Genomic DNA, 24,023 nt, shown 5'->3' on the forward strand with positions numbered 1-24,023 from the left:
GACCAGCCTGGTCTACAGAGCCAGGACAACCAAGGCTACATAGAGAAACCGTATCTTGGAAAAACAATACAATACAAAACAAAATCTAATACCACCACCAACAAAAAGAAAAAAAGAAAGAAAACCAAATAAACATTAAACACATATACACATAGACGTTGATGTCTCTTAAAAAGAGATGAAATAGAAAAGATTCTCATATGAACAATAGATTTTGTAAATGAAGATATTTATCCCTAAATACATTAACATAGCATAAGATTAAATTTGTTCCGACAGGCTATATTAAGTCATGGAGTTTCATTTATAGCATATACAATATTATTATATTTTATTGATGTCAATGTTGTTATTAAAAGCAGTTGTTAGTAAAAACACTTTATTGTATGTATCTGTCTTCTCTATGCTGTAGTTTCTGTTTTCATTTTGCTGATGAGAAACAATCAACCTACCTGTTAATTTTTTCCCTTTGCTTCAAAATTATTTTACCGCCATTTGAGAGTAAATCCCTCACTTGTCATTAGGTCAGCCATTAATCAAATTAAAAACTGAATTCTTCTTTGTGCTTTTCAAAATAATACAAATAGAAAAACATGACTTTCAAAGTAAGACCTGCATTTATACATAAATAGGTCACAGCTGCAGAAGTAAACATAAATTTAGAAGCAGGAGAGTGCAGCTTGTGAAGTACAATCAATTAAGGTTATGATTTGATGTTTTTCCCCAGTAAAGAAGGAAGTCTATTGTAAAGTTTATGTCATTTGAACCCTTGAACAGCGGTGGATATGGCAGAGTAATTTATTGTTTAGGAAGAAGGGGAGTCTAGATAATTCATTACAAGTCCCTGTCAAAGGTGTCGAGGTAGAATTGGAAGAAGCTAGGATTCCCACCTAGATCTCTGATTTCATAGCTAATATGAGAATGCGAGATTTCGTTGAATTCTTCCCTGTATCCCTCACTACTTCTGTCCTTTCCTCCTTCCTTCCCACACCGCCTCCTTCCTTCCTTCTCTTCCTTACTACCTATTTTTTTTCTGTCCATTATTTGTTTCTTTGCTTGTCTTTCATAGCCGGGGCTCACAATCAAGAGACTGTTTTAGATTCTGGCCTTAAACTTCTACTCTTTTTGCACTTCCCAAGTCCTCGAATTACAAGCTTGAACCACCACTAGAGCCAGGAACCTTGAACTTCACTTTTGATAGGGAACAGTTTTCTTGAAAGGGCTTCTCTCAGAGAGAAATCTGTTCACATGGACATTTTTATTCACCTTTTCTAGTATAATAAAGATATTAAGTCAAGAATTTTCATTGAGTATTCACTATGTGAAGTCACTCAATTAAACTTGGGGAGAAAAATATTACAAAGACTAGTCTCAGCTTGCAATGTCTCACAATCTATTTCAGAGGAAATGTTTTCTTTTTTTTTCAACAAATATAGTAAGCATTGTGATGTCTTTTAAATAACTGATATCTGGAGTAACTGTTCTTTGGCGTTGATAACTAAAGCTCCCTACCATAGTAGAAGTTTCACGGGCACATATTGCCATTTGTGTATTAAACGATCTGAACTCCATAAATTCATAATATTTTTAGCCAGTTTAATACCAACACATGCATTTAAACTTCATTGTTTGGAGTTTGACTGGAGTAAAATTGTCTGATATGTATTTTAGTAAGTTGATTCTGATGTTACTTTGAATAATGCTTTGCAGAGAAATGATACTTAAATAACTCACATAGCAGTTGCTAAGTAAGCACTGGGCAGATGAGGGTTTCAGTTTAGCTTAAGAAGTTACAATGAAATTCAAAATAGACTGAAAATTCAATAATCAATGAAGAATTAATTCAAATTATGTTCTTAAAACAGCAAAGCACTTGTAAAGTGTATTGATTACAGCTTCGATAGTACACAATCCTTTCTGAGCCAACAAGGAAGGTTTTTAAAACATTATCTTATTTGGGCCTCATATGGTTTTGAAGAAGTGGCTTCTGAATGAAATTTACCCATTGCTCTGTAACTTTTCACATTATTACACTTGAGTATGTTTAAATAAAAGCAAAAAGTGGTTGCTATTTCCAGGGAATCTAATTCGTATTGTTTCTGAAAAAAAAACTTCTCTCTCTTTTTCATAAAAACAAGCTGATAAAAGAGATGGAATGAGGAGACTTAGAATTATATAGAAATAGAAAAATAAACATCGCAGAAAATCTGATGTTTTATTTTTATCAGCCTATAGAAATGGTGTCAGTGTTCTTAGCGTAACAGAACCAAAAGAGCGAATATGTTCATCCAAGTGGGATTCCTTAGATTGGCTTAAAGCAGACAGTTCAGGCTTCCACCAATAGCTGCTGTTCTACTGAAAGCGTGAGACCCTGCTGCCATGAGCTCAGCAGCTCCATCTGACTGTGAACGCCTACAGGATTCTAGGAGAGCTATTGATCTCAGGTCCATATCGAATGAAGATGGGTTCAGGAGCAATGAATGCCAGTAGCGGTAGTGACAGTGGCAAGATGACAGGAGGTTTGGCGAACTTACCTACACAACATGAAGGCAAGCAGGTGAAAAACAAAAGGTTTTCTTTCTCCGACATCTATTTATTTAGGCTGCCACTGGATAGTACTGTCCATATTTTGTGTGTCTCTTCTAAACTCAATTGAACTTTTCAGGAAAAATTCCTCACTGATGCACCTAGGTGCTTGTCTGTAAGTTGATGCCAGAGGCAGTTAACGTGGAAACCAAGATGAACTATCACACAAATTAAATGCCTTTGGTGTTGATCAGTAGATCTGAGAAATAGACAGCAAAATGGAGATTGGAATGAAAGGGGCTTAATGGGGTTTATAACTAAAAGATCAAATGAGTCAGGAAGCCAAATTGGCAGGGAAGTACTTCATGTCAGATTCTTGTCAGTTTGAAAAGAAAAAGAAAAGAAGGAAGGAAGGGAGGGAGGGAGGGAAGGACGGAGGGAAGGACGGAGGGAAGGACGGAGGGAGGGACGGAGGGAGGGGGCAGGGCAGTTCTGACTGCATTTTGATCTAATACCTGGGGATCCTTGGAGTGGCTGAAGCATCTCATATTGCACACAGGTGTCTAGTCTGTAGCATATACACTATGCTTAGGAATGGGCTTGGAGTTATCTAGAAAGTTCTTTCTTTAACCGAGAAGTCCTATGTTATAAAACCAGTGAATGCCATGCTAAGAGTAGCAACCCGCAGGGGCAGCAAGTGTTGGCCAGTTACGAGGCATGTGCATTGTAAAATACTCTTCATGTAACACAAACATCAAAACATCTAACTTTGACCTGGATTTAAAAATCCTAGAAACAGTAAGGAATTTGCCAGGAATGGGCAGAAACTTCTATAAGGACACCATGCCTCTGAAGGCATTTGTCATTGTTAGCTTCAATTGTCATCTTGACACAACTAGGAAGAGGAAAACTCCGTTAAAGAATGGCCTCTATCAAAGAGCCTTTGTGGTGGTTTCGTGCTGATTGACAGAGGAGGGCCATGCCCACTGTGAGTGGTAGCATCCCTAGGCAGGTGGGCCCAGGCTTTATAAGAAAGGTAGCTGAACATGACCCTGGAAGCAAGTCAATAAATAGCATTCATGCATATTTTCTACTTTTATTTCTAACCACATGTTTATATCTTGAATTCCTGTCCCGACTTGCCTTTCTGGTAGATAGTGATCTGGGAATTGTAAAATAAAAATAGTCCCTTTACTCTCCAATTTTATATTGTTCAGTATATTATCAGAACAACGGAAAACCAAACTAGAAAAGCATTTTTCATGAAATATCTCTATACATGTACGTGTTTGGTCTGTCTGATATGATTTCAGAAAGGGACACAGCACAATTCAGTCATAAAATGTTATCAGTTATACAGGGTTAACTTTTCAAAGTTTTTTCTTTTCAAAAGGACCTGGTCATGTTAGCCAAGGGTCAGTCAGACCTGTAGGTAAAGTGGTTAACACCTTGACAGAGACCATTCACTCAACAGGCTGTGCAGTGGAGGTTTTTCAGGGTCATTGTGAAGCAGATTGTCCTTTGACCATTGTCGGCAAATCCTTGGTGAAAGAACATTTTCAAGAGGTTAAAAAAAATTACGAAGTATAAGAGACAGAAAACAACCTTTATTTTGTTTTGTCCTTTAAAGAATGTTCGGAGCAGAACTTGAATTTGGAACAGACAAATTCTGCTTCCCAGGGCTTATTACCTTCTCCCAATGTAGAATTAGGTTGTGCTAATATAATAATTTAACTCGGGATGGTTCCCTCACCTATTTCAGATATCAAGACCACCGAAAGACACAGAATTGTCTCATTTGGTGTCTTCATTTTGCAAATGAACACACAAGTGCTTAGAAAGAACGAGTTAAAAAGTTCCCCAGCCTTTTAACTAAAAATATGCTGTCTAATCGAGATAACAGGAAAATCGAAGCATGAAGCATGTTCTTTAATAGAACAATCACTACAGTTTGGGCATGGTGCTACTTGTGTCCACTCACCTCATCAAATTTGTGTTTGTTAATTCCACACAGTTATTTGAAAAGCACCTTAATGTCATTCAGTTATCACCAATGACAGAACAGTGGGACTTTGCGAAATTCTTTGCTCAAATTATTCAAAGTTGTATTGAAAGTAAATTTGCCTAATTCTGCACTCCAGTTTTTTTTTTTTTTTTTTTTTTTTTTTTTTTTTTTTTTTTTTTACTCTTCTAAGCTGCCACTTGACATCCACATGGTGTATCTCACATCAGGAGAGGTCTTTGGCTTGGGAAGTGACATACTGACCTTAAAACAGTCCCAGGTTTCCTGTACAAGTAGGCCTAAGAGGGAGCGAGTGCAGTGTTGGGAAAGATGTGACTGGAAGCCATTGTAAAATGCACCATCATTTTTGTGAATAGCTTTTATTATGGTACTTCAAAAGGCTCAAAATAGCTTATTTGTAGTCTAAAAATATTGCTGTTTTTCTTTTCTCTCTCCACCACCCCCAATACCATATGTTTGCTTGTACCATTTTGGGTACAGACGGGGAGCAATGTCACATTTTTTTTTTCAACCGCTCCAGTTTGAGGAGAGCGGTGAGGCAGCAGTCGCAATGCTCGCTAAGCAACTGAAGACAGAACTTGTAAATGAAATGCTGGGCGAGTAAACAGTAGATGCTTAATTATCTGAGGAAGCCAGGGGGAAGTTTCAGGACAGCCCACGTTTTGCTCCAGGCAAGCTAGAGTATGAAAAATGACCTGCTTAAAAATAAACCAACTTAATTCATTGACCTTTTTTTTTTCTTTCTTTCTTGAAACTAAGACCATCTTTCTTCATTGGATACAAATAACATTTGTCTCAGTGGAACCTGTAAAAAGGAGCAAAGGAAAAAAAATACTCCTTGGGGGGAAAAGCATGTAATGAATGGTTCTCTTTTAGAAAAATCAAGATAATAATGGAGTCTTCATGGAATGCCTGAACAGAATTGAGTCAGTTTAATGCCTTCGGAGTCAGTGATGAATTGCAAACACACAGGGCACAGGGTCTCTTTTTAATCAGGATTGCTTAGGTTAACATGGCTATAGGATAAGCTTCGTGTGTGTCTTTGAGGAGTGAGCACAGATTTTCAGGCAAGCCAAATGTGCTGGACTATGCACAAATGACTAGGAATGACTTCATAGTTCTCATTAATTGGTATTTATTCAACCTCCTCATTCTAAACCATGCTCTAGGCACTCAGGGTGAGGCATTGTGCATAACACATGCTAAATGTGCATTAAATTTACAACATATAATTATAAGACATTGAATTTGAATATATCTTACATAGACGGTACATAAAACATATACATAGATATAGGGAACAGAAAACAGGGTTGATTACATATGGATAAAGTAGGTTCTACAAACTTCTATAGAAAAAGAAAATCAGATTGTTTTCTTAAAGTTCTCAAAGACTTCTAAAACTTTGATGGCAGTAAACAGGTGGCAGATTTGGCTGTGGGAGAACTGCTAATAAGGTCTTGCATTAAAACCAAATCAGCTGGCCTCTTAGTGCAGACATGGAATATCAGGGTTGAAGAGGAAGAGAGAGCAAGACTGGGTTTCAGGCCAGCCTGTGCTAAATGCTGCTTCAAAAAGGTATTTCAATAAGTTAATTATATTTCCAATGGTGACTAGAAGAATTAATGACAATTGTGTTTTCAATATTAATATAATTACTATTAAAGACATCTATGAAAAAGGAATAATGGAAAAAATAAGTAATCTTAACATGGAAATGATAAAGTAAAAGGAAAGGGAGAGAAGGAGAAAAAGAGAGAGAGGAGGAGGAGAAGCAAGGGATGGAGGGAGAGAGAGAGAGAGAGAGAAAGAGAGAGAGAGGGAGAGAGAGACAGAGAGAGAGAGAGGAGGAGAGAGAGGAGAGATAGAGAGAGAGAGAGATGAGAGAGAGAGAGGAGAGAAGAGAGAGAGAGAGAGAGAGATATGCTGGTGATAAGTTTTAGTGGACAGACATATGTCATGTCAAGTACTCTGGGTTCAATACTGTACAATGCAGAGAAAGATATAAATGGTCAGGGGAAAATGTCCTTTTCAAATCCCTCTTGGGATCAGATTTTTATTAGGAGAGATTTTTTCCATGACATTTCCTAGAATTTTTATGAACCATTTTTATAGATTCTGTGATGAAATATTTCATCTTATTAATCAGAATTATTGCAATAGCAATGAGGTACAATGTACTTCCATGTATGCATTTGGTATACCTTAACTAAATATAACTTAAAGGTATATCCGTATTAATACTGATTTATACCCATTCATAATGTAAAAAATGTACTGTATTAAAATTATGCTAACAAATTAAGAATAACCTTAGTGCTCCTAACCATGATTTTTTTGTTTGTTTAAATGAAACTAATATGTGTTAATTTTGATCTGTTTTAAGGTAGAATGTTTTCACCCTCAAAAACATAGTGTTCTAAGTGTGATAGCCTAACAGAGGAGCGGTGGCAAATATGTCACCTGCTTCTCTTAGAGCCCTGAGGTTTGGGGATGAATGCTCATAAGCAGGAGCCGTATGGAGTGCAGCAGGGACACTGGTTTCCATCAGAACTCGAAATGGTTGGTTCTTCCCATCGATAGCACTGTCCGCACCCATCTCAGAGCAGGCTCACATCCTCACATTTCAATCCTGCTCATCACCTCTGGATCATGCCCTGTTGTGAGGTGGGGGTCAGAGTGGAAACGGGACAGGGCTGCCTGCTGCTGTAACCTGTGAAGACTCTTCGGAGCCTCCTGAAAGGTCAGCAGAAGTGTTTCTGTTTTCTCCAGACCAACCAGAAGGCCTACATACATGAGAAGAGCTGCTTCAGGCACTCTTCCTCCTGCTATCAGTACATATATATATATATATATATATATATATATATATATATATATATATATATCTGTAAGGTTTAAAAACAGAAAACAGAGAGAGAGGCATACCTTCCAAACATAGCAATACATGTTCTGAGCTACCAAATAAGAGGAGACGCATTTCTGGGTTTGTGTCATGCTTATTTTAGAAAAAAACTATGGAAAGCGGTAGTGGCTGCTCACAGGTTTACTTATAGTTCAGGTTTAAAACTCGGGAGTGAACACTGGATAAAAATTCTATGAAGCAAGGGTGTTCTGGCGGCTTGTGCCAAGATTTGCACTCTTGCTTATTCCTATGCTAGATATAGGAGTTATTTTAAAACATATCATTAAAGATAACATTGTAAAGATTCCTGAATTTAAATGGTATGGCCACAGTGATACAGGGGACAAATGCTTGGTATATATAGTTTATAGTCAATATGTTTTTAACAAATAGATAAATGAATAAATTGATGGGCGAGGAGTGAGAACCTAAAGTGATTAATTTTACTTGCACTGAATTGTAAACCTCTCTGCATTGTTTGGAGTGTCCAAACGTGATGGTGATGAAGAGGATATAACTTAATTTTAAATTTTTAATAAGACTGTGCACAAGATTTACAGATCTGCACCCACAGTGAAAGCCGTGCCTTTTTATGCTGGTGATTAAATTTTCTTCTCTGTAAGCATGACAGCTAGGTGCTATGTATATATAGGCAGAGCCATATAAGTTACTGTTGGAGACAAAGTGGATGGAGTAAATCCTGTGAGCACATTAACAGTCCTAAAATTTATAAAACAACGAGAGCTAAAATATTGCAAGAACACAGACCTATTCCATTTTTCTGGGTGTGATGCAATCAGTGTGATTCTCTTGTACTTAGCCTTTAATGGAACTGTTTGCAAGTCCAGAGAGACTTAGCAGGTGGGGAGCATAACTATAATAGAAGGAGACATTTCCCGACAAGGTCTTTGGATGTGTGCGATGAGGAGAAAAGCTATGGAGCACACAGAGTCCTCAGCCTGCTACTCACAGATGCCACACTTGAAGACACTGGGATGGGGCAGAAGAGAAGTGAAAGGAAATATATAATTTCTGAATGATATTCTTCCAGTAACAGCATATCGAACAGCATCAGGAATGTTTTACAGCTTACTGTCTCAAGTTTATAACAGGAATTCCTTGTTATTTTATGTTTCTATTACAACGTTTTTTTTTTCCCTTTAAAATCCATCCCTGTTTCATATGAATGAACTATAAAATGATTTGCTGAAGATCAAGCTTATATTTTCACGTATTTTATAATGAAAGTTGTTTATCCAAGACTGAAAAAAAATGAGCTTATTTCCAGAAGATGCAAATATGTGAAAATTGCTGTATATCTGAATATGTGTTTGTTGTGCTGATCAGATGGCTTAATGGTAGAACATTTGCCTGGCAGGCTGAAGGATTGTATTTTATCCAAGACACTATAGGAATGAAGAGATGTCCACACAGATACAGATCAATAGCAACTTTGTGTTTAAATGTTACAATTCCCTATCTCTAGTTCCTACAGGCTCATTCTGCATTATCAAAACTTAAGACTAAATTAAATTGCCTCTTCAGAAATGCTGGGCAGACAATAACTCTTCTCTGTTTTGGCAAAGGTGACTTTAGACAGAACTACCAACAATAAAGCTTATTAAAAGTTCCAATTTGAAAAAAATAAAATATTTTATGCACATTATATTTGGGATATTATAGAAAGGATTTAATTAACACTGGAGGCAAAATTCCTAACCCTAAGGTGTATTTCTAGTTAGTGTAAGATATCAGTAGGAACTGAATAAAAGGCTGAAGAGTCAGCAATGGTAAATACTCTAGTTCCTTAAACATTCAAAGAACCATATAAAATAATTTTCTCTTGGCTAAACCATGAGAGACTAACTCTTCTCTCTTTGAGAAAGACTAGTAAAATATATTCATATGAATAAAAGTTTTTACTGTACTTAAAGGGATCTGATCTAGTTCAACTCCACACATCACTCTCCAGCTCTTGCTTAGAGGTGCCATCCACAGAGATCTGGGTTCACCTCTATTAATTAACAATACAACTTCTCAGAGGTGTCCACAGGTCTATCTGACTTAGACAATTCCCCAATTGATGATTTTTCTCTCAGATGACTTCAGGCTGTGTCAAGTTGACAGTTAAAACTAAAACCAAGATCCTAGAAGTTTAGAAGGGGTATACTTGATAAATACCAGTATCTGAGTGTTAGGGAACTGTAGCTATGATGTTGCTGGCTGATTGCAGTCCAGCAAACAAAGGGTGCTCATAAGTTGTGCATAAGACTAGAAGACTAGACTGGACCTTTTATCCATGGCTGCTTGTTTCTTTCATCCAGGAGCAATGATGCATTATAACAACGACATAAGTAACTATTTGAACATCAAAACTAGAAATCCAGTTGGGGTATCATAGATAGTAGCCACTACAAATCTTCTCTATGCCACTTTTACAGCTTTCTTAAAAATTACAAATGGGCTTTGGAATTTTTTAGTATATGTAAAAGACAAATAAATAAAAAACTCAAAGAAAATGAAAATTTGGCAAGTTTTAGAGCAACAAAAACAAGATCTCAGTTTTATATTCATATCTGTCTGATTTCAAACTCTACCCAATTGCAAATGCAGGAGATTGTATGCAGGGATTATATCAAGGCAAAGAAGCTAGGGCCAGAGAGTTTAGAGAAAAAAAAGAGGTGTTCTAAGTATGTTAATATTCATCTTCCTATTATTGTTGCCTTTCAACTAAATAATACATTCATATTTGTCTCTTTCACTGTCAGAAACATGATTGTATGTGGTATAGACAGAACTGGCCTCCTGAAGCTTACAGGCCTCTGCAGATGCCATTGTAAATGATTAAGCTTCCGCTGCATATTTCCTCTAGAGTGTCCAAATATCATAAGAACATCATAAGGAGATAAGATAGACAATTTGCTTCATTATTATTTGCACAATGGAGTTGAATTTTAGAAAGACCACATAGAAATATAATTGAACATCGTGACAACCAGTATAATCAATTTAGTTTCACCTGGACATAGACGATTTAAAATGTGTTCCCTTGGGAATCCCAAACTGGGGCTACTTGCAAAGAGGGCAGTCTCAACGGTCATTCCTTCATCCTTCAAAATACTGTCAGACTTTGTAGTTCGGTAGAACATTGTGAGCATACTTACTGTTAATATTTTTTGTCTCGTAGGTAGATGATAATGCATGTATTGAGAAGAAATACTGAGATACTTGTACTACAAACTCTGTGGGCATATGTTTAATTATACATCTGTATGTTTTGATGACTTTAGCTGTGCCCTTTGAGGTCAAAGAATGAAACCAAATGTCCTTCTCTATTTTTTAGCCCCTTATCTACTTGAGACAGAGCCTCTGGGGCACCGAATCTCACTGTTCTTCACCTAGGCTGCCAAACAGCAAGTCACACTGATCCTCTCATCTCTGCCACCTCTGCTCTCAGTCCTGTGGCTACAGGTGTATGTAACCACACCCTACACTTTAACACAAGCGGTGAGGTTCTGAACTCAGGTCATCATTCTTTTACAGAAGACACTGAACCATTCTCCAAGTCCCTACCTCCAAATTGTTAAAGAAGTATTTGTAGAACAAAGAGTAATTTTTCCAACTTCTTTATACCTGACATCATGCTGAGAATTAATTAAGAAAAAATAAGCATAATTTAAAATGGGAAGGACTGAGAGGAATACCAGTATATAAAATAAATAAAATATTAGAGATAAATAAACTTAAGGATCATACTGGAACCCATTAACAGATTGAGATAATGGGTAATTCAAGATTCAGAATGATCAATAAGATTTCTTCACTAAAACCTTGCAGTTTAAATGAACATAAGAATGAGAAATTTGAAACTCAGTAAATCTGAGACTTTCCCCCCAATATGTATGATTTTATTTATTTTTATGTTATACATATTTATATAATAGTGTGGTATCTAATATATGTACACAGTTTATGGCTCAACTAATAGATAACTTTTCTACTGCTTAACAGTTATGTGAAAGCCTCAATTCTTCTTAAAAATTATATATATATTATGCTGAAATATATTTTAATTAATTAATTTATTTTATATCCCTGCCACACGTTCTCCTGCCTCTCCCCATTCCTGTCTTTTCCCCGTCCCAATACACACTTTGTCTTTTTCATTTTAGGAAAGGGTATGTCTCCCATGAGTATCAACCAAACATAACATATCAAGTTGCAGTAAGACTAAGCACTTCCCATCTTTTAAGGCTGGGCAAAGTGACTTTGTATGAGAAGTAGGGTCCCAAAGGCCAGTAAAAGAGTTAGAGACAGCCCCTTGTTCCCACTGTTAAGAGTCACACAAAAAACAAGCTATAAACTATATGTTATAGGCAGAGTTCCGAAGTCAGTACCATGGTTGTTTTTTTCAGTATCTATGAGCCCCTATGTCCTGGATTAGTGGATTCTATAATTTTTCTTTTCTTGTTCTTGGCCCCTATGTCTCCGACAATCCTTTCTCCACCTCTCTCGCAGGATTCCTCAAGTTCTACCTAATCATTAAAAGGTTAACAAGAACAAAAGTAGTTGGTAAATATACATACATATACACATCTATATTCATAAATTATATGTATTCATTAATATATACGCATATCTTAATACTTGTGTATATGTATATAATATTTGTGTAATGCACGTATATAAATTCATTTAAAATATGGCTATAATTGCATGATGCGTATATATGTGTTTGACCAGATATGTATGCATATATAAAATATATTTGGAGAATTACTTTTGAAGGATTCCTCTGTGAGACAGAACACTAGTGTGACTTCCCTTTACCTAGGACTAATTGTAATATAACTTGTTATATGATCTACTTTAGAAGCCACCATTGTACTGACCCCTGTGAAACCACTGAAGAATAAATTGAGGTGTTCTAATTGCAATGAACTTAATTTTTAAGGACTGTGTTAAATAGGACGGACTTCAAGTTTTGTTTCCCTACTTTCCTTCTCAACAGAATATAAGTTAACAGTGCCAGACACAAATAGGAATAATAGAAAGCAATATGTGTCAGACCTTGGGCAGTAAAAGCAGAGAAAGTACTTGGTAATTGCACAGGCTGGGAGTGAATCTTATTTGGTCCTCTGGTTCTATTTTGCAAAATGAGTTCAAGGAAATAAGTGGCCTCATAATGTTTATACAATCAACTCTTCTCTCTCTTTAGACTTCACCCAGAACATTTGAATTCAGGTCCGACTAAATATGAAAAATAACACTTTTATCAAGCACATTTTACAAGATTTAAAAAATTTTTTAAGTTCAGGAAACAAACACAAAGACTATTGGTAACGGGAATTGAGAAAATAATTATAAGGGTAGACCAGGTTAATATTGATTCTCACCATATAATTTCTGGAGTTATTCTTCAATAGTTAAAAGGAAATGATTCCATCCTTTCCTGTGTTCTATTTCCTTGGCACCAGTGATAGGAAATTGTAGTAATTAAATATCAAAGTCACCACAATAGAATGTGTTTTGAGAGGCCATCACACTTTAACAGATTTGAAAATATTTTTGGGTAAAAATCACGTTTGAACCCAAAATATGTCCTGTTTCTGTCCCATTAAATCTTGCTGTGAACTTCCATCACTATGGAAAGTAGTTATTTCTTACTTTCACCTACAGGAACTGGAAAAAATGGAAGGATATGTATGTTTGTAAATGTTACAAACAAATATTTCATTTGAACAAAGCTGAGCTTCCAAAGAGTTGAAGCATATGAGAAAATGTATTCCAGAAGATGGCAATGTGATCAGTATGATTTGATATTATTGGTAGGATCATAAAATGTATGGGAGATCTTAACTGTGAATCTTGGAAACAGAGTCAAACAACTTTTGTATCTCTATTTCATAGTATCTTTAATATATGAGATAGCTCAAATGTGTATGATCCCATTTTTTTTATTTCTTAATAACGAATGACTATAGGTACTTTCAGGGTACTAATAGCATTCCATTTATTCAGAATATGCAACACATACATTGCTCTATACTCCTTGAAAGCTCATACTTATTAAAATTAATCTTTGCTAGAGGTCTAAACATATATCACATGCTAGAATTCCACCTTTTTCAGAATTTGGCCACACGGAACAAAGATATTGATAACATAGATTACTATCTTTAAAATGATCTTATCTTGGAAACTGTGTTTTATTTGTCTTTATCATTTTTTAAAGATTTCTATCTTAGTTTGGCCTTTCACTTACTATTCAGCTGAAGGTGACTTTTAATTTCTGATCATGCTGCTTCCACCTTCCAAGTTCTGGGATTACAAACCAAGGCCAACATAGTTAATTTATGTGATGCAAGGGATTGAATCTAGGACCTTCTTAATGCTAGGCAAGTACTCTACCCACTTAGATAAATCACCATTTCTTCTTTGTCTTTTTTATATAGATCAGATGATTAATTTAAGATACACATAAGACAATAAAGTAGAGTGCTCAGATGGTACTGTCACATCCAACTTCAGCCGAGCATGAAATCATCTTCCTTCCTTCCTTCCTTCCTTTCTTCCTTCCTTCCTTCCTTCCTTTCTTCCTTCTTTCTTTTCTTCTTTCCTTCTTCCTTCCTTCCTTTTTTATTTTTATTTTACATGACAGAGTTTCTCTGCATGCAGTCTCGACTGTTCTGAAACTCACTCTATAGCACAGAATGGTCTCAGACTCACAGAGATCCACCTGCCTCTGCCTTTCAAGTTCTTGGTTTAAAGGCTTGCACCACCACTGTCCAGCATGAAGTGGTATGGTATTTCTAAGTGATGACTTACCCAGTCTCCCTGAATAAATCTTGTTTCTGCTTATTTCCCTCACCATTTGTACTTCTCATTGTTGTCTAAGTTCTCTGGTTCTCTGGGATTGTGATTTGTAGGCTGTTTTTATTCTTCTTTATATTTAAAAACCACATATGAGTGAGTACATATGATAATTGTCTTTATGGGTCTGGGTTACTTCATTCAATATGATGTTTTCTAGCTCCATCCATTTGTCTGCAAATTTCAGGATGCCTTTTTTTTTTTTACTGCTATGTAGTACTCCATTGTGTAAATGTACATTTTCCTTATCCATTCTTCTATTGAGGGGCATTTAGGTTGTTTCCAGGTTCTTGCTATGATAAACAATGCTGCTATGAACAGAGTTGAGCACATGTCCTTTTGGTACGATTGAGCATCCTTTGGATATATACCCCAAAGTGGTATTTCTAGGCCTTGAGGAAGGTTGTTTCCTTATTTTCTGAGAAACCACTATACTGATATCCTAAGGGACTGTACCAGCTTGCACTCCCACTAGCAATTTAGGAGTGTTCCCTTTACCCCAAACACATGATTTTTGACAAAGAAGCAAAAAATATAAAATGGTAAAAACAAAGCATCTTCAACAAATGATAAGTGGATATCAACAAGTATAAATATAAATATAGATCCATATCTATCTCCTTGCACAAAACTCAAGTCCAAATGGATCGAAGACCTCAACATAAAGCCAGTCCTACTGAACATTATAGAAGAGAAAGTGCGAAGTACACTTGAACACATTGGCACTGGAGACTATTTCCTAAATATAACACCAGTAGCAAAGACACTGAGAGAAATGATTAATAAATGGGACCTCCTGAAACTGAAAAGCTTCTGTAAGGCAAAGGACATGGTCAACAATACAAAATGGCAGCCTACAGAATGGGAAAAGATCCTCACCAACCCCACATTAGACAGAGGTCTGATCTCCAAAATGTACTTCTCTCATTGACAAAAAGGTGTCTTCTTCTGCGTTGACTGCTAACACTTGTCTCTGAGTCAATTTACCTCATTGTTCTATTCAACCATTTCAATAAATGTTAAGGTGCTGAATTTTCACTTGTGCAAATATTTATATAAGAGAGAGAATAAGCACAACAGTAATTTGATTTTAAGGTATTCAGACTGTTTCACAGGCATAAATTAATTACGCCATGCAGCTCACTGTTAAGTAGGGCAATGTCGTTCAAGCTCTCGAACATTATCTTCCCAGAGGTTTTGAATCACGAAGGTGATGAAGTGGGAAATATCAAGTTAAACCTCTATGCCTCATCTGAAAATGTCTAGGTGAGCATTATCTGGATGTGTTTATTTTTTCAAGGAATTTCTGTCTTGGTTCATCTGTGCTGCTAGGACAGAGTGTCCCATGTACCAGGTAATGTATAATGAGCAGCAGTTCCTCGCAGTACCAGAGATTGTGAGTTCTAAGACTCACTGGCTCTGACACAAGGCAAGAGTCTTTGTTGCTGCACCATAGGCATCACGCACAGCAGGACAAAGCAAAGGGTGAGAGGGAGAGTCAAACAGGAACCCAATTTGTTTCTCTTTAAGAAACAGACAACTAGAAAAACAGCATTAATCCATTTGGGAGAGCAAAGCGCTCACGGCCTAATCATCTTGTAAAGACCCCACCTCTCTCTGCCATTGTAACAACAATTACACTTCAGCATGATTTTTAATGACTTTTAGAAAGGGCAACGATTTAAACTGTAGCAATTTCTTAAAAGGGAGGGGAAATACTCTGTGTTGACATAGAGAAGACTAAAATCTAGTGTGAATTATATGACATGCATTCTTGAAACCTAGACACCGAGTCACCATCAATAGAGAAGTCAGTTTGCTCTTGCTTCTTCCTTTGCCAGCAGCATGAGTTGAGGACAGACTTTGATGACTACATAAGGAAGAAGAGAAGTGCCGGCAGAGTGTAGCTATTATTGTGTGGAGAGAAGAGAGAGCTGTTTCTACAGCTGATGAGAGGATCAACGAGATAGAGGGGACTCTTCATAGCCACAGTGTCTGGAGTCTGCATCTAGTAGAGACTTACTGATGGCCTTCAGAGTTTAGGGCTCTGCTTTTATAATAAAGAATGGTGGGCATCACATACAAAGAATTTAATAGCATTAAAGTGCACAGGGAGGTAGGCAGGGCAACAGTCATTTGTCCTGCAGTGGGGAAGCTTTCAAGAGAATACTTAAAGCTTCAGAGACCAAATTTTGACAGAGAAGGGCCAAGCAAAGTAGATGTGAAACTAAGAAGAGAACATATAGAAAATAATCTGGTATGATTAATGCTATGATAACATGATATGATACATGCTCTCAGCGTTCAAACCTAATTCCCTGGATTACCAGCAAAGACTTTGAATGTTGGCTTCCATAGGCCTCTGACTTGTGCTCGCATTTTTCTTTCTTTTCTTCTCTTTTTCTTTTTTCTTTTTGAATCATCAATCCTTATCACAGTGGCTGTTTCATTAAAGATGCTCTCTTAGTGTCATGGATATGAATCCCATAGTCCAAAGTTTCACAAAGATGAAGTACTAAAGTGAGCAGATGAAGTATCATGATTTTTTGTCTTTCCCTGCTGTGCTGTGTCTAGGAAATTAAAGTTAAGATTGCAGGGTTGACAGACTTAGCACACATGTGATGAATCAGTAAGAAAGATGTCACTCTGTCCCAAAATCCTCCTGTCTCCTGCAACCCTAGAGGAACTCTGGAACAAAGGTTGCAACTGAACAGAGAGGACTGATGAAGCATGTGATCAAACCGGACTCTCTGAACATGGCGGACAATGAGGGCTGACTGAGAAGCCAAGGGACAAATGCACTGGGTTGATCCTACTGGCATGTCTACTGGCTTTGTGGGAGCCTAGTCTGCTTGGATGCTTACCTTCCTAGACCTGGATGGAGTGGTGGGACCTTGGACTTCCCACAGGGAAGGGAACCCTGACTGCTCTTTGGACTCAAGAGGGAGGGGAAGGGGGAAGGGGGAGGGATATGGGAGGAGGGGAGGAGTTGAAAATTTTTACTATAACAAAATAATACGAAGAAAAAATGGCACTAGTCATCTCTGAAAATCTGACTCCTCTCTATAATATATATTTTGGTGTTTTCTATGTGTTCTCATAAAAAGAACTTGTTTGTGATCGATCAATTTTTGAAAAATCATTACAGCTCATTGGGGGTAAATATTAGAATGGAGATAGAAAAAATATGGATTCCAACATCATTTGATTGGAATGATACTTTAAGTGCATCACTTATTATTCTGAACTTTAGAAGATTACGAAGACTATCTCTTATGTATATTCATATTCATTTCACTAGTGTTCTTTATTTTAAAAGTTATAAAAGCCATGACTAAAACTATATTTGAAAAGAGTGGTAGAGATCTTCCTGTTGTTAGAGCTTGTGCTTCAGAAGCATGTAACAGCCAAGTGTGGCAGTCTGCTTTTGTAATCCTAGCACAGAAAAGATGGATGCAGAAAAATCCCAGGAACTTACTGACTAGCAGTCTAGCCAAACTGTTGAGCTTTATGTGGAATAAACTAGGGAGGATACTTGATGTTAATTTCTGCTCAAGTGCATATGCACAAGCAAACAAGTTCATATCCAATGACACACTTTATCACACATGAACATGTGTACAAATAGAGGCACACCCCTAAACTATGTCCTCAAATTCTCTCTAAAGTGCAGTTTCATGTTGGAGACAAATATGTTTTAGTTGACCAGCATTACTTATTCTGCAGCCCATGAAATATCCTGTAAGGCGCTCATGCAAAGACACAGAGGTCCTCTCTGGGACAGTATTTAATGCAGCATTGCACAGTATTTAATGCCATGTGTAAGGAGTGACTACAAGTTGCTCGGAATCAATGGCTTACAGTCTTTGTATACTGGGGAGAAAACCAGAAAATATGAGCTTATAAACTCCAGACTCTGTTATTAAAACCAAAAACAAGAAGGTTGTAAGAAACAGAATGTCACCTTGAAGGTATTTGCTGCAGATAGTCTTAAGCAAGGTTCTTAACCAAGTTAATAAAAAAGGGGATGTGACTAGCAGGTATTAAACTGAGTTAAGCTGAAGATTAGAGAAGGATGGACTTAATTATTAATTATTTCATGTGCCCACATATAAAATGTGTATTACTAAAACTCTTATCTTCACTTAGGTTCTTTGGAACAAAATCTTTCAAGGAAATATTTATAACACACAAGAGAAAGGAAGGAGTTGAAAATGCAAAAAGTTTTATCAGAATCAGGAAGCTAGAATTATTCTATTTTTTTTAAATCCAGAGAAATAAAATCAAGGGGAACCTAGTTATTATAAATTTAACTTTACTATAATTTACAATCCATTTAATGTATTTCAAGGAAAGGCACTCAGGTATGTTTGACATTGTGTACTAAGTGACCAATGGATCTATATGTACTTGCTCCTCTTAAATCTCTTTATAATAACTCTATTAACCAGCAAATTTATTATACTTTTTTGCTTTTGCTAATTTTTCCTCTGCATTCTCTCAGCATGTTAGGCTCAGCCTTTTGTCTGTAAAAGTCTGATGGTATCAATCCAAGAAGGGCACACATCCCTTTGCCATGTTGTGACAATCTTAGCTGGACAGCAACATCCACAAAACCCTTTTAAAAATCACAGGAAAAAACTGGCTTTGTACCTAAACACTATTGATAATTATTTACTTTTACAGAATATATTTGTTTGTATACATACATATACACGTCTCCAATATTTACCTTCTGGTTAAATATCACTTTATATTTAACAAATGAAAAGTTTCACAAAAGAAGCCAATGAATAGATTTGGAAGGCAGTCACCCTACCTCATGAAGCTGTATCAGTTGTAGTATATTCTTCTGCTTTCTCGCTGGATGGTAGTGTTGGTGAAGAGAGCCTCCTTGCCTCTCTTTCTTACCATCTCCTTGGTACATGATGCCACGCTTTATCGGTAGCAGCTTCAATACCTGTGAAATGAGGTAGTCCTTTCACGTGAGTTTTTCATCATACTTCTCCCTCTTTTCTGTTTGAAATATATCTGGCATTTTTGTTGCTTTGATTTTACTCCTATGGATGGGATATGAGAAAGACATTGACTACAGAAACACAAATATTCTTTAAGAAAGCACAAAAGAAGAAAGGATACAATTCTAAAACCCAGTGATGACAGGGGAGAAGGAAAAGGAGGAGTGGTGCTGTTCTGCCAAACCTAACGATGTCTTTTGCACCAACACCAATCTGGTGAAGTGGAAATCACACAGCAGCATTGTCTGACAAGTGGCAGGAGATGTGGAGGAGACAAAATTAGTTTGTAGGGCCATACTAAGGAGAGGAGAGATGCCACTATGTTGGGACAAAAGCAACCCTCTACTCCCAAAGAAGAGTGGAGATGTCATGTTGCCTTTCATGTTGTTGGAGAGTGGAGGAGGATTTCCAAGAAGAGTTTATTGAAAGCAAAAATGTTATTGGATATTTAGGTCATGGTACCTCTGGATTGTAAAAGAATCAGGTTGTCAAAAGGCAGCTCACTGCAACATATAACTTCACTTAGTATTTGAATAGACCGAAGAGGCAGTGGAAGGCAGCAAACAGGATATTTTTTGGCTCATTCTTATTCCTAATTTCTTTCTGAGGGCAATCTTGGGATGTGATTAGTACATCATGACACCTTGGGTTGCAAGCTTCTAAAACTAAAAAACAAAAAAAAAACACCCTTATTGAACCCCTGTATTCATAGTCCTTGTGGTAAAGCAATGGAATCAGATTCTTTCCCCAAATTGTTAATCTTATGTAAATAGCATGTATACTATAACATGACCTTAGTGGAACTTTTCTCCTTTATGGTATCGATAGGATAATTACCATGCTTTTAATTACTACCCAAATCATTTACTCTCATAATCTTCCTTTATAGCTATTAAAAAAGAACATACTTTAATGACTATCTTCTAAGAGAAGAAAAATCAGAGCTCAAGGATATTCAGAATTTTTCCTGATGAATTATAAAACTGTAGATTAAAATGGCAGAAATAAACCCAAAATGAGACACCAAATCTAGGCTCTTAAACATCATGTCCTACTTGTCTGTATTGTCAGACTGTGATCAATATACTATAGCATGTCAGACTGATATCTAGGACCACAGAATGCCTTTGAATCATAAAAAAAGAATAAGAACAAATCAGCTAGGTTTTGTTTTAAGATTATGTTTTACTCTATTAACTGTTAGGTATACTATATTATAAAATCTCAGGTGGTTGACATATTTAGGGGCACTATTGCTATGATGAAACACCATGACCAAAAGCAAGATGGGAACAGGGGCTTGTTTGGCTTTTACTACAACACAGTCCATCGCTTTTGAAAGAAGTCAATGAAAGGAAAATCAAGCTGGGCTACAACCTGGAGGCAGAGCTGAAGCAGAGGGTCTCAGATGGTTACTGCTTACTGCTGCTCCATCATAGTTTAGTCAGCCCACCTTCTTATAAAACCCAGGACAAATAGTTCAAAGGGGACACCACCCATAATGGGCTGGGCTCCTCCCTCAGCCGCCAATCATTAAGAAAATACACTACACATTTGCCTTCTGCAAAATCTTATGGAGGCATTTTCTTAATTGGTGTTCTCTTCTCTTACATGACTCTAGAATATGTCAGGCTGATGAAAGTTAGGCAGGACAATTGACACCTTACCATTCTGACACACAACGGTTTTTAAAGATATAACATTTATTTTGTTGTTGTTGTTGTTTATCTCAAGATGGCAGATTCATAAATTTCACACAAATGATAAACTAAAATTCCCACAGTCTCTACCAACTCAAATATTTTAAAAGCTCAGTCTATGCAAAAATTCAAATTCTGTTTTAAAATCCAAGATCTCTTAAAAGTTCAAAGTGTGGCTGCCTATAAAACCAAAACTAGGTTAAACACATTCTTACTGAGGGAAGAACCCACAGTCACAAACTGATTTAAAAAAGCCACATTCCCATAGTTAGTTAATTCAGTGTCCAATGTCTGCAATTCACTCGTGATCGTGGTTTCTCCAAAAAACCTAGATCAGTTTACAGACTCAATGTCTGCAGCAGAAACAGCATGCTTCTAGGCTCACTCGGGCTTCACTTTATCACTAGGGCTGTGTTTGAGACTCACTCATGGTACTGACATCTCCAAAATGTTAGAATCTTTTCTATAACTGGGCTACATTTTATTCAATAACCTCTATTGGGCTCTCTTTATTGTGCCAAATTTCTCACATATTTTTGCTTGACCCCTTTAATACTGGGCTTCAATAGCCAGTGAGGCTGCACCTTCTCCAATGTACTCTCTTGGCCTCTCACAGTACCCCACACAAGGGTCTTTCAGGAGCCCTTCATGCCTTCAAAACCAGTACCACCTTGGTGACTCTTTCACTATTGAGCTTGGGTGCCGACATAGGGTGCAGCCTTGTCTATCTCTAGAGCAGAGCTTCTGTGCACTGACTCTCAGCAACCACTTTCCAGGAGATTTCACCTCAGTGATGCTGGTTTCTTCTTAAACTTTCTTAGGACTAGCCGGTCAGTAGCTATTATCCCAGAAAAGCGAAGGGTTTTCTTTGGTGGGTGTAGTCTTTTGTTATTCACATCTAATTCTTTAGCTCCAGCTGATCAGATATCACAAATTCTTCACTTAAATAGTGAAAATTTCCAGCCAGCCATCCAGCATCTACATTGCTCTAAACATTGTTCCTATAGAACAGCCAATTGAGTGCTCAACACTCAATGGCTTTTATAACCCAAGGTTCAATATCCTTTTCCTATTCTCTCTAAGATAGCATGATCAGGTCTGCCATAGCAATATCCTTATCCTGGTATACACACACACACACACACACACACACACACACACACACACACACACACACATATATATATATATATATATATATATATATATATATATATATATATATATATGGCTATGGTCTAGCAAATCCAATTGTCCAAAATGGCCATATACCAAGGGAAGGTCCAAGAACTATTCAGTCCTTGTTCGTCCAGGAGGCTGGATGTCTCAACTGGTCTTCAGTATACACTAGAATCCCAAACTATTAGGCTCTAATGCCAGTGAAGGAACAGACTTGCCAGTGTGGATGAGAGCACAAACAATGAGAGTAATCTTCCTATGTCCTTTATGTAGGCTGCCAGCAAAAAGGTGCTGCCCTTATTAAAGCTGGATCTTACCACATCAAAAAATCTGGATTAGATCCATATCTTTCCACCTCAAAAGATCAGGAATAAAAGTGAGTTTTTCCACTTCAAATGATTTAATTAAGAAAAAAAAATCCCTCACAAGTGTACCCAGCCACTTGGATTTTATTTAATTCCAGATGTAATCAAGCTGAAAACCAAGAATAGTCATCACCGTGTTTCTATATACGTATTATAGATAAGGAGACTCTTTTTCTAAGACTTGAAAATAGTCACCAAATTCATTTTAGACTCATGCTTAAATTTGGGACCACATCTTTGTAGGTGAGCACAAAAAAAAATGTGATGTTGCACATGTACAGGCCTGTTGTTCTTACGTGTTTTAGATCAGAATGCCTAGGCAAAAGCATCCAGTTTCATGGCAACTTTCACGTTCCTTCTTTGAACCACCCCTTACCTATTTAGTATATAAATTAGTTATTGGGATTGTGGCTTAGGAGAAGAATAGTGCCATCATGCTCTTCACAGAAATAATTCTACTTGATTGAGGATTACCTTGATATGTTTTCAATAGAAAATAATTTTTACCCTAATTCTGGATAGGAATAATTGCAAGTATTTCCATATAACTCAAAATTAGCCAGTTAAGTATCATCAGCTATTGGCTAGTCGTGTTTTGATATTGCAAATGGTGGTGTGCACAGAATTCCCTAACAGTGGGTTTAAGAGCTATGATAGAAAAAACTCCATTCCTGACACTCACTATGCTTGTTGTGTTTAACAAGGTAGAGATGTGATGTGATTGTTAATTCATTTGCTAGGATATCACATCCTATTCCATATGGACGTGGACACAAATATGGCTATGGTCTACACAGTGGGATGACTAAGAGTTCTTAGTTTCTTAATCTAAGGATATACCACATGAAAAAAAAAACAGGAATTTTACATTCAAGAATGCAATTTTTTACACTGAGATAATAGGATGATTTTCAGTGGTTTTAAATTTTCAGCTTACTGTCCTGCCACAAACATATTCAGACACAGAAGCACATGGAAGAGAGGTTAATACACCAAAAGATACCTGTCTGGTTCATTAAGATGCCCTGGTGTCTTCGAAGGCGATAGCTAGACAAACATGCAACTCTATATGCTGTCGAGATGTTTTCTGCAAAAGCCAACTATATCATGTCATTTGTGTTTCACAATCAGAGATAAGCGACAAGAAATATGAGTCCTTGTACAGCCACAGACTATTCAACTTTGCTTAAGACTTTTCTTCCAGTTCTAGTGTGCCAAACTCCTAATATCTACAAGATGGTAAGTATTCAAACTCTCAAAAACTAATTGTTTTCCTATCAGTTGTTAAAGGAGACTTTGGAGGTTATGTCTACATGTGTCTTCAAGATAAATAACTATGGAGCTTCAAATGTAATAAGTAGGAGTAGAGTATCATTTGTTATCTATATCTATATACAATATATACCATTTTTTCATGAATTCATCCCATAGTAA

At 36.8% G+C, this 24,023-nt stretch overlaps 1 protein-coding gene across 4 annotated transcripts in view; it reads left to right on the forward strand.

The window, feature by feature from the left end:
* The window catches only part of Cdh8 (cadherin 8), a 354,582-nt gene that overhangs the window by 170,641 nt on the left and 159,918 nt on the right, over positions 1-24,023 (forward strand). The window lies entirely within an intron of this gene.

This window comes from Arvicola amphibius, chromosome 15, assembly GCF_903992535.2.
Source record: "Arvicola amphibius chromosome 15, mArvAmp1.2, whole genome shotgun sequence".
Lineage (NCBI taxonomy): Eukaryota > Metazoa > Chordata > Mammalia > Rodentia > Cricetidae > Arvicola > Arvicola amphibius.